We start from the raw sequence: 12016 nt of genomic DNA on the forward strand, positions 1-12016 counted from the left end.
TCCTGTTTGATTCATCGCAACCCAAGTTCCAGATCCAAACTTTTGACACAAAAGCCTTCAGCACCCGAGGCCCTTCGGGAGCCCTTCTTTGCCCTCAGTACACTCAAATCCTGGTTCCCATGAGCCATCCCCAGCAGCCCGTGTGGGTTCCCAACCACAAGTTGCCCGCAGTCTGTGCAAGTCCCTCAGGGGCTCAGCCCTTCACTGGTCTGTCACCATGGTCACTATCCTGTAGGGTCTTCTCCTTCTCAACTGGGGGAGAGGGGTGGGTTTCTTCCTGTTTCTGGTGCCCTGCACCGATCCAGTGCTTCCCCAGGATCAGCAACCCTTTGTGGCCGCTGCCGGGTAGAGGTGCTGCCATCTTGCTTGCAGGATTTTACTTGCAAACATTGTCGGCTCCTTTTACAGGCCACTTAAAGCATGTATGGAGCTGCCGGCATTAGTACCAGACAATTCTCCTCTCGCTCGGGAAAGACACAGTGGATCTCTTTTAAAAATGGGTGGGTGGAACCTAAGGTAAAGGGAATGATTTCAGGAAAGGATTTTGGCACTGAAGGGATGACTTTGATTAGATAGCAGAAGATAAAACAGCCCAATTTAGGGCTGCAGCTTAAAACATGCATTCTTTTCAACAGTTCCCTCTCCATAGGTGCTTGGCCAACTGAATATTTCCAACATTTTCTGGCTTGATCTCAGATTGAAAAGGGATAGCTAGTATCAACTATCCTTGGTCAGCCTGGCCTTTCTGTGACTCCAGGACCACATGAAATATGGCTTACTTTTGATCACTCATTGAAGGGATTCAGGTAGCAAATTAGAAATGGAATCAGAATGTCAGAATCAGAATTGTCATGAACTCTTCATTAAGTATAGCCACTGAGAGCCTCCTTTGTGTTTGCATTGACATGGAGCTCCAGGACAGATCCTCAGAGATGTTGACATTCAGGAATTTGAAGTTCTTGAGCCCTTGATGAGGACTGGGTCGTATTCCCCTGACTTCCTCCTGAAGTCCAGAATCATCTCCTTGGTTTTGCTAACACTGAGTGCAAGGTTGTTGGTGGGACACCACTCAACAATCTGATGCATCTCCCTCCTGTACATTTCTTCATTGCCATTTGTGATTCAGCCAACAACAATGGTAGATAGCATTGGAATTGTGCCTGGCCACACAGACATGGGTGGAGAGTGAATAGAGCATACTATAAATACCTTCAATAATAATTGAGGCAATAAATACCTTCAGATTTTTTGCTTGCTTATTAATGATAATGAGCTTATTATCATATATATTATACAATGTACACATGCACTGAAATTTTTTTGCTGCAGCCAAACAGATAATTCACAATAAAGACTACAATTGTGTATATAACTTGAATTAAAGAGATAGTAAATACAAAGGAATAATAAATATTCACAGTTATCTGAATACAAGAAAAAGGGACTTTACAATAGCACAAACAACCCTTTTGTTGTGTCAGAGCAGTCCCTGACTGATAAATAGTAATAATGACTACGTCCATCCTGTAAATTTCAATGCTTTTAAAGATCAACTAGTCTCTGACCAGAAATTAATGGGTAACAGCTAGTTTTCAGTCTGCAGAGTTACAAATTGCCAATTTAGCTCCAATCCAGCAAAATACCTTTTGAAATTCCACATTCTGCAACCTCAAGCTGAAAATATCATCCCAGTAGAATGGACCATTTAGCCTCAGATCAGATCAGCTGAGTCCTCCCTCCTGCACATAATTGAAATAATGCCCCAAAGAATCACTTGTCCCCACTTAACATCAGTGATCTATAAATAACTTCTAAATTAGTAGATCGTTTAGTCATAGAATGGAATTGCCTGTGAACAGCTCCAAAACATAATGCAATAATTGGCAATTAAAGGCAGGTAGGTCAAATAAACTGGTTATTAATTACCAGCACAGCAAATTTACATTTTGATGAGAGGTATTCCAGCAATTCCAGGGACTTCCAAACTCCGATTCTTATTGATTAACCCTGGGCTGAGACTGGAGCTTAACTCAAAGCAATCGAATCATGTTAAAGAAGGAAGTCTGCAGATGCTGAGGGAGAGCGTCGTATGCAAAAGTGCTGGAGAAACTCAGCAGGTCACACAGCATCCACAGGAAATAAAAGGGAACCAATGTTTCAGTACCAAACCCTTCGACTGAGATAAACAGGAAATAAAGAATAGATGCTTGAATCAAAAAGTTGGTGGGGGTGGGAAGAAGAAGCAAAGTGGGGGGATGGGGGTGGGAAGAAGAAGCAAAGAGGAGGGGGCGAAGAAGAAGCAAAGAGGAGGGGGGGGAAGAAGAAGCAAAGAGGAGGGGGGGAAGAAGAAGCAAAGAGGAGTGGGGGAAGAAGAAGCAAAGAGGAGGGGGGGAAGAAGAAGCAAAGAGGAGGGGGGAAAAAGAAGCAAAGAGGAGGGGGGGAAGAAGAAGCAAAGCAGAGGGGGGGGAAGAAGAAGCAAAGAGAGCAGGGGAGGGAAGAAGAAGCAAAGAGAACGGGGGGGAGAAGAAGCAAAGAGAGCGGGGGGGAAGAAGAAGCAAAGAGAGCAGGGGAGGGAAGAAGAAGCAAAGAGAGCAGGGGAGGAAAGAAGAAGCAAAGAGAGCGGGGGAGGAAAGAAGAAGCAAAGAGAGCGGGGGAAGGAAGAAGAAGCAAAGAGAGCGGGGGAGGGAAGAAGAAGCAAAGAGAGCGGGGGAGGGAAGAAGAAGCAAAGAGAGCGGGGGAGGGAAGAAGAAGCAAAGAGAGCGGGGAGGGAAGAAGAAGCAAAGAGAGCGGGGAGGGAAGAAGAAGCAAAGAGAGCGGGGAGGGAAGAAGAAGCATAGAGAGCGGGGGAGGGAAGAAGAAGCAAAGAGAGTGGGGAGGGAAGAAGAGGAGGACAGGTAAGAAGTAATGACTGGATGCATTTGGGAGTGTGAGAAACAGAAGTACCTTCACAGAAATTGCTTGAGACAAAAATTTAGAACAAAGAACATTTATTATACAACAATGCAAAGTTGGGTGCTTTCCCCTTACCCTGGGAATACACACACACACTGGGGCTCACCCAACTTTTATACAGTTTATTTCAGTATAGAAGTACCCTCCCTCTTACATTCTTCTGCCTACTGGATGAGTTTGGCATTAGGCAATCCTGTCTGCCTACGTGCTGTTTCTGTGAACTTGGAGGACCAGGAGTTATCCTGTCTGTGTCCCATCATGTTATTGTCCTTATTCACCTGCCTTTGTCCTTATTCACACCTTCCCGACCCTCAGGGCTTACTTTATATGCAGAACTTGCTAATTCTGTCTAAGGCGAGAAGACCCTTATCTTATTCAGACTAACTTTACTTCCTACATTCTAATTATCTACCCTTATCCTATTCATACTGGCTTTATTCATTACACATATATCCATATTAGCTTTCTTCATCTCTCATATTTTCATATTAGTTTTACTCATCTCTCACAATCCTCACTTTTCTTTTAGCTACACTTCGTGAATTCTCAATTGGAATGTATTACTTGTAAACTTGGTCTTTTTCCCAGCGAGTCAGTAAACGAACTGCAGTCTCAGCATCATCAGACAGAATTTGGGAAACATACATCCTTTGGGTTATAGTGATCTGACGAGGGGTCTGTTGAATTAAATACTTCACACAAGTCTTTAGGCAGGGGAGCACCATAATGGCCAGAACAGCGAGTCCAGCTGCTATAAGGGCTGTGGGTATCAGACTCCAGTTACCAATAAAAAGTCTAGTCGGTGATGATCTCCAAGGCTGCCTGGAGTCTGATTAAACGATTTAAATGCCAAGCAGCTGTGGTGTTCTGGAGCAGCTTACGTCGTTTACAACTGGAACTCCCCTTACAGTGGTGGTTCTTAACATCCCGAATGTCTGTGTGACCCAAAGGATGATTTACAGGAGACCAAGTTGGGGAGGGGGGTTTCTTGTCACTTAACCTGTGAGTTGCAGCTTGTCTGCGAACATTAGCATAAGTATCACTGAACCTGTGAGTTGCAGCCTGTCTGTGAACATTAGCATCTGTATTCACTCTATCTCTGCCACATGTATAATTCTGACTAACATTCTGTCTGTCATTGTCCCACCATCTTCTTTGTGCTATCTCTTTAAAACTCCTCTTTTTAATACCTGTAGAGGCCGAAATACAAATCAAATCTACTCCCCTAGGGCTGTTCTGTTCCCCTGGTCCATGTTGGGATCCTATATTAACCCATACCCCACTTTGACTATATACCTGCACCCTGTCTACATTCTAAAGTTAAATAATTGTCACCTCTGCTGACCCTGTTCCAGGAGGACTTAATACATCGTGAGCAATTTTGTGATTTCCCAAAAATTGGGAAGCAACAAGTGAACGTAACAACAAATCGTAAAAACAGCATTACAGCACTTTTTCCTGGCATAGTGTAACTTTTAGATCAGAAAGATGAGGGACTGCACGCCAGGAGGAGTGTAGATTATCAATGTCGTTAGTCTGTGGTTCAGCAGCTTGTTTAATTAATTGGATGTGGCTCCATCCCTTTTCTTTCGTTCGCACGGCAGTGTCTGTAATCAAAAGTACACAATAAGGGCCATCCCAGACAGGTTTTAGTTGGTGATCTTGCCATGCTTTTACGTATACCCAATCACCAGGTTTAATAGAATGACTAGGATACTCCAGGTGTGGGGTTTGAGCTAATAAGCCCTTCTGTTGTAAGTCATACAAAGAAGTAGAAAGTCCCTGTAAATATTTAGATATGTACTGGTCATTAGCCTCAGGGATAGGGGTATCAGTGTGGAATCCCATGTAAGGAAGACCAAACATCATTTCATATGGTGAGACAGCAAGGTCCTTACGAGGAGCTGTGCAAGTCCTAATTAAAGCTAAGGGTAAGCATTTAATCCAGGAGAGGCCAGTTTCCTCATGAAGTCGAGTGAACTGATTTTTCAAGGTCTGATTCATCCGTTCAACACGGCCTGAGCTCTGGGTATGTAGCTGCCAATCTATTCCCATTATTTTACACACACCCTGGAGTACCTGAGAGGTAAAATGTGTACTTCGATCTGAGTCAATGGTTTGAATCATACCATATTGTGGAATCACAGACTCCAGTAGTATCCTGATAACGGTGCTGGCACGATCATTAGGGGTCGGGAAAGCCTCAACCCATCGTGTGAAATGATCTACCATCACCAGGAGGTATTTGTAAACCCCTATCTTAGGTAATTCCGTAAAATCAATTTGTATCCGTTGAAACGGGCGTACAGCTATATCACGACCGCCAGGCATTACCTGGCGCATAACTTTCTTATTTACTCTCTGACAGATTGGACAACCCCGAGTACTCTCCTTGGCTATAGTGTATATTCCCGAGCAATGAAAAGACCGTACAAAAGTATCCACAAGTGCCTGTGTTCCCCAGTGTGTCTGCTGGTGGAGCTGATCAATAATTTGTCGAGCCAAGGCTTTGTTCAGCACTTGGCGTCCTTCTGCCGTCCACCACAACCCATCAACAGTTCGACGCATTCCCTGGTCCTTCATGTAAACCTCCTCTTCCCGTGAAAAGATGGGAGTCTTTTGAACCTCATATGGGGTGGGCAGTAACAGCTGCATGTCTATTTTCTCCGTGAGCGCAGCCTGTTTGGCAGCTGCATCTGCCTGTCTGTTCCCCTGTGCTTCAGGACTGTCACCACTTTGATGGCTCCGACCATGAACTACAGCTATTTCCTCAGGTAATGTAAGAGCATCTAGAGATTGGACAATTAAGTTTTCATGGATTAACTTTTGTCCTTTCCCAGTTATCATTCCCCGCTCTCTCCAGATCTTCCCAAAGGTGTGCATTACACCAAAAACGTACTTTGAGTCTGTGTAGATCGTGCCCACCTTGTTCTCTAGACCCTGGAGAGCTCTACAGAGGGCATACAATTCACAAGATTGTGCTGACCAATGACCGAGAATGCGACCGGCTTCAATCACTACTCCTTCCTTCCCATCCACTACACTATACCCGCTATAGCGAGTGCCATCAATGCAATGGGAAGATCCATCAATAAACCACCTTTCACCCTCCCGTAAAGGTTCATCACTTAAATCCTCTCTAATTTTGGTCTGTAAATCTATTACCTCTAAACATACCCACACTCCTGTTTGGCTCCGAATCATGGGTCCTCTACCGGCATCACCTACGTCTCCTAGAACGCTTCCACCAGCATTGTCTCCGCTCCATCCTCAACATCCATTGGAGCGCTTTCATCCCTAACGTCGAAGTACTCGAGATGGCAGAGGTCGACAGCATCGAGACCACGCTGCTGAAGATCCAGCTGCGCTGGGTGGGTCACGTCTCCAGAATGGAGGACCATCGCCTTCCCAAGATCGTGTTATATGGCGAGCTCTCCACTGGCCACCGTGACAGAGGTGCACCAAAGAAAAGGTACAAGGACTGCCTAAAGAAATCTCTTGGTGCCTGCCACATTGACCACCGCCAGTGGGCTGATATCGCCTCAAACCGTGCATCTTGGCACCTCACAGTTTGGCGGGCAGCAACCTCCTTTGAAGAAGACCGCAGAGCCCACCTCACTGACAAAAGGCAAAGGAGGAAAAACCCAACACCCAACCCCAACCAACCAATTTTCCCCTGCAGCCGCTGCAACCGTGTCTGCCTGTCCCGCATCGGACTTGTCAGCCACAAACGAGCCTGCAGCTGACGTGGACTTTTTACCCCCTCCATAAATCTTCGTCCGCGAAGCCAAGCCAAAGAAGAGAAACATACATGCTCTAAATCATTTATGGTATTGTCAGAATTTGGAGAAACCAAGAAAGCTGCTGGATTTTGTTCCTTATTAGTAATCAGGGTCAAATCATCCCTATCCATTAGGATCACTTCATATTTTAAAATTCTGGAGTCAGTAAGCCACCTTCCAGCGCGTTGTAAGAGAATATTGTGGACTGTGTGAGGGGTGTGAACTATCATCGGGGCACTAAATGTAATCTTTCGTCCTTCCTCAATTAAAATAGCAATGCCTGCGATGGCTTGCACACATTCTGGCCAACCACGAAAAACAGGGTCTAAAACTTTTGACAGAAAAGCAACTGGCTGTCTACAGCCTGCCCTCTCTTGTGTTAGTACTCCAGTGGCCACACCTCCTTTCGCATTGGTATATAGGTCAAATGGCTTATTTAGGTCGGGTAAAGCCAACACTGGGGCACTAATAAGGTGCTGTTTCACCAAGTTAAAATCTTTCATCTCTTCCTCTGTCCAGACAACAGGTTCGCCCCCTAGAATCGTGAGTTTATCATTGAGAAATCTGACCAGGCTAGAATAATTTTCAATCCAGATTCTACAGTATCCCACTAAACCAAGGAATTTCCCAAGTTCTTGGGCATTCTTGGGAGGTGGGATCTGTAGAATACCATGTATCCTCTCTGGACTTATTTTCCTAGTCCCCTGACTCACCAGATGACCTAAGTATTTAACTTCTGATTGAACAAATTGTAATTTGGATTCGCTCACCCTGAGACCCTTATTCTCCAGAAAATTCAAAAGTTCAACAGTATACTGTTTAACTAATTCATGCGTTTTTCCCGTGATTAACAAATCATCAACATATTGTATCAACTGGCAATTCTCTCTCCGAGGAGCCTCGTCTAGTATTTGTTCTAAGACATGGCCGAATAAATTTGGTGATTCTGTGAAGCCCTGGGGAAGGACCATCCACCGGTATTGATTCTTACGTCCAGTAAAAGGATTTTCCCATTCAAAGGCAAACATGTCTCTGCTCTACGTTGCTAACTGACAGGTCCAAAAAGCATCTTTGAGGTCAATCACACTAAACCATTTACTATGGGGATCGATTTTACCCATTATCGTATAGGGATTAGGTACAACCGGGTGACGGGTGAGAATAATTTTGTTCAGCTCCCTCAAGTCCTGCACTAATCGATAGGTACCGTCTGGTTTTTGGACAGGTAAGATTGGGGTATTAAAAGGTGACATACAAGGTTCGAGTATACCATCTTTCACCAACTGGTCAATTACTGACTGCAGCCCCTTTCGGCCAACCATAGGAATTGGGTACTGTTTTCGTCTAATTACTTGCTCAGGATCTTTTAAAGTAACTTGCAGGGGAGGAATATCTAACACTCCTCTATTGCCTCTTTTTGCCCATACTCCAGGATTTATTAGTTCCCGATCCTCCTCGGTTAATACATACAATTGAACCCCGATACCTGATTCCTGTGGTCTGGTGCCGATAGCCAATTGGTCCTGTAAATCTCGTCCTAACAAACAAACCCCAGCTTGGGGAACTAGTAAAATATCCTCTGTTATTATATTTTCTCCCATTTGTATTCTTACATCCCTTAATACAGGGACCGTAAAATCTCTTCCTCCTACTCCTGAATTCATCACTGTCCCCTCTATCTTAACACTCTCGGGTGGTTGTAAAATACTAGACCGGGCTGCCCCAGAATCTACTACAAAGGTAATCTTGTCACTGTGGGGTCCTATTCTTAAATTTACCAATGGTTCTCCGTGCAGCCCCACGGTGTGTATTGACTGAGAACCGTGACCCCCCTATTCATAATCTGCTTCCATCAGGCCGTAAGATCGCGTCTCCCTGGCTCGCATTGGGCATTCTCTCTTAAAATGTCCCTCCTTTTTACAATGGTAGCAAACTAATGCTCCTGTTTCCCAATTCTTACCGGGATTACCATGAGGTCCCGGGAATGGTCGTCGTCCCCGGAATTCTCCTCTACCCCTGCCTCTGCTCTGGTCTCTACTTCCCCACTCCTGGCGTTCCTCTCAATGTCTAGGAGCTGGCACACAGCCCCTACCCTTTCCTTGCTGTCACACCATGACTTCCTTTCTGTTTATCCTCAGGCCTCTAGACGTATGCCCTTTGTGCGATCTGTAAAAGCTGTGTTATTCCCTGTTCATGCCAATTCTTAGTCTTCTGCAATTTCCTTCTAATGTCTGGGGCTGAGTTTGTAACGAAGCCCGTTAATACCAATTGTTCACCCGCTGGGGATTCTATATCCAGACCCCCATATTGCTGTATGGCCGTACGCAATCTATTCAGAAATGGAGAGGGGGTCTCCTCGGGACCTTGAGGAACCTCAAATGCTTTCTTAAAATTCTGTCCCTTTGGAACAGATTCCTTGATTCCTTTTATCAGATTAACCCTATATTCCTCCATTAATGTGCGACCATCATTAGTATTCTTATCCCAATTTGGATTTGCCAAGGGGAATTTAAGTTCCCCAGGTATTGCCTCTGGTCCCCCTTGGTGTTCCCTATCCCAGACTCTAATCCCTGCCTGGCGAATCATTCCATGTTCATCCAAAGTGAACAGAGCCCTAAAGATCGATGTTAACTCATCCCATGTATATATATTTGGTCCTAAAAATTGATCTAATTGTTCGGCACATCCCTGAGGATCCTCTATCAGGGAGGTCATTTCTCTCTTAAAGTTACGCACCTCCGTACTAGTCAGGAGCACATTTACAAAACCGAGACCCCCTCCCATGGGAACTTCCCGTAGAGGTCTCATCCAGTTAATTTCTGGCTTATAATGTCTAGGTTCCTGCTCTCCGGGAAATGAATCAAAGGGTTCTGCCCTTTCCTCCCAGAGGGTCTCACACTGTTCTGAGTCCAAGTCTCCTCCCTCTCTTGTCAGTTGAGGTGGTAATCTAGTACTTTGTGAACAGGTCATCATACCACCCCTACTTTCTTCTCCTTTCTTTAGCTGTGGGGAAGGAGGGGAAGGTGAAGAAGGGTAGAGCATAGGAGAGAGGGGAAAGATAGGAGCCGGAATAGGAGGAGCATAAGGTGGAGGAAGGGAATGTAATACATCCCATCCTTGTGTTTCAGGGACAAAAGGTTCCTCATCCTTCTTGTCCTTACATTTCTTTTCATTCAAAACCAGTTGATCAACCGATCCACTGAGCCAGCAGGCTGCATATTTTCTGCTCTCAATATTATCTCTTTGGTTTTGATAGAGCCAGATGTTCAATACCTGACACATCCAGTCCTCATCGGATCCAAACTTTGGCCAATATACTGAATTCCCTTTTATCGGGTTTTTAACCCATTCCAGACAGCAATACCTGACCATGGTCTGTTTGTCTTTCCCGCGGGTTCTCCCCGCACCCCAATCAGATAGCATTAATCCTAACGGACTTTGCTTAGTTATCTGATCGTCCCGTCCTTCCTTAGGACTATCTTCCATGCTACTCACACCTCCCATACTAACAGGTAAGTAAAATTCCTCTTACCGGGATCCAGTAGCTATTCCTAGCACGCTTCCTTAACGTCCTCCCGTTGTTTGTTCTCAATGCCTCTTCTCGGATATCACTCGCTTCATCCACTGACCAGTCACCCGCCATCCGTGAGTCCAGCTGAATCAGCCAGGGTGCACCTACCCTCGTCGTCGGGCACTCTGTCAGTGGAGGGAGTGGGATCCCGGATGAGCCCCCATTTGTGAGAAACAGATGTACCTTCACAGAAATTGCTTGAGACAAAAATTGAGAACAAAGAACATTTATTATACAACAATGCAAAGTTGGGTGCTTTCCCCTTACCCTGGGAATACACACACACACACTGGGGATCACCCAACTTTTATACAGTTTATTTCAGTATAGAAGTACCCTCCCCCTTACATTCTTCTGCCTCCTGGATGAGTTTGGCATTAGGCAATTCTGTCTGCCTATGTGCTGTTTCTGTGAACTTGGAGGACCAGGGGGTATCCTGTCTGTGTCCCATCATGTCATTGTCCTTATTGTCCTTATTCACAAACCTGCCTTTGTCCTTATTCACACCTTCCCGACTCTCAGGGCTACAACCTTCTTATATGCAGAACTTGCTAATTCTGTCTAAAAGGCTAGAAGACCCTTATCTTATTCAGACTAACTTTACTTCCTACATTCTATTATCTATCCTTATCCTTTCATACTGGCTTTATTCATTACACTAGGAAGCGTTCTAGCTTTCCTAGAACGCTTCCACCAGCGTTGTCTCCGCTCCATCCTCAACATTCATTGGAGGGCTTTCATCCCTAACGTCGAAGTACTCGAGATGACAGAGGTCGACAGCATCGAGTCCACGCTGCTGAAGATCCAGCTGCGCTGGGTGGGTCACGTCTCCAGAATGGAGGACCATCGCCTTCCCAAGATCGTGTTATATGGCGAGCTCTCCACTGGCCACCGTGACAGAGGTGCACCAAAGAAAAGGTACAAGGACTGCCTAAAGAAATCTCTTGGTGCCTGCCACATTGACCACTGCCAGTGGGCTGATATCGCCTCAAACCGTGCATCTTGGCGCCTCACAGTTTGGCGGGCAGCAACCTCCTTTGAAGAAGACCGTAGAGCCCACCTCACTGACAAAAGGCAAAGGAGGAAAAACCCAACACCCAACCCCAACCAACCAATTTTCCCCTGCAACCGCTGCAACCGTGTCTGCCTGTCCCGCATCGGACTTGTCAGCCACAAACGAGCCTGCAGCTGACGTGGACTTTTTACCCCCTCCATAAATCTTCGTCCGCGAAGCCAAGCCAAAGAATTCATTACACATATATCCATACTAGTTTTCTTCATTTTTCATATTTTCATATTAGTTTTACTCATCTCTCACAGAAGGGTGGAAAAGAAAGAAGCTAGGAAGTGATGGGAGAGAAAACAGAGGGCTGTGAAGGGTAGCTCTGATAGGAGAGGCAACACATAAATGTGCTGGAGAAACTCAGCAGCTCACGCACCATCTGTAAGAAATAAAAGGAAACCAATTTTACTGGATGAGCCCTTCGTTAGGTGTAGGGGAAAAAAATCTCTTACCAAAGAGCTTTAACCCTCTTCTCTCTCCCCCTATCATTTCTGAGTTTCTACCCTCCCAGCTAGGTATTGCAAGAGAGGGAGAGAGGGAGGGAGGGAGAGAGAGAGAGAGAGAGAGAGAGAGAGAGAGAGAGAGAAACAAACCTATTACCATGTCCTTCTTTGGAATGGCTACCTACTTTCACCTGTATCCATCTAT

General features: G+C 45.4%; 1 pseudogene; it reads left to right on the forward strand.

The window, feature by feature from the left end:
• The first annotated feature begins 420 nt into the window (after positions 1-420).
• On the forward strand, positions 421-11713 carry LOC138740018 (octapeptide-repeat protein T2-like; annotated as a pseudogene).
• Positions 11714-12016: the final 303 nt, after the last annotated feature.

The sequence above is a fragment of the Narcine bancroftii genome, chromosome 7 (genome assembly GCF_036971445.1).
Source record: "Narcine bancroftii isolate sNarBan1 chromosome 7, sNarBan1.hap1, whole genome shotgun sequence".
In the NCBI taxonomy this organism is placed as follows: domain Eukaryota; kingdom Metazoa; phylum Chordata; class Chondrichthyes; order Torpediniformes; family Narcinidae; genus Narcine; species Narcine bancroftii.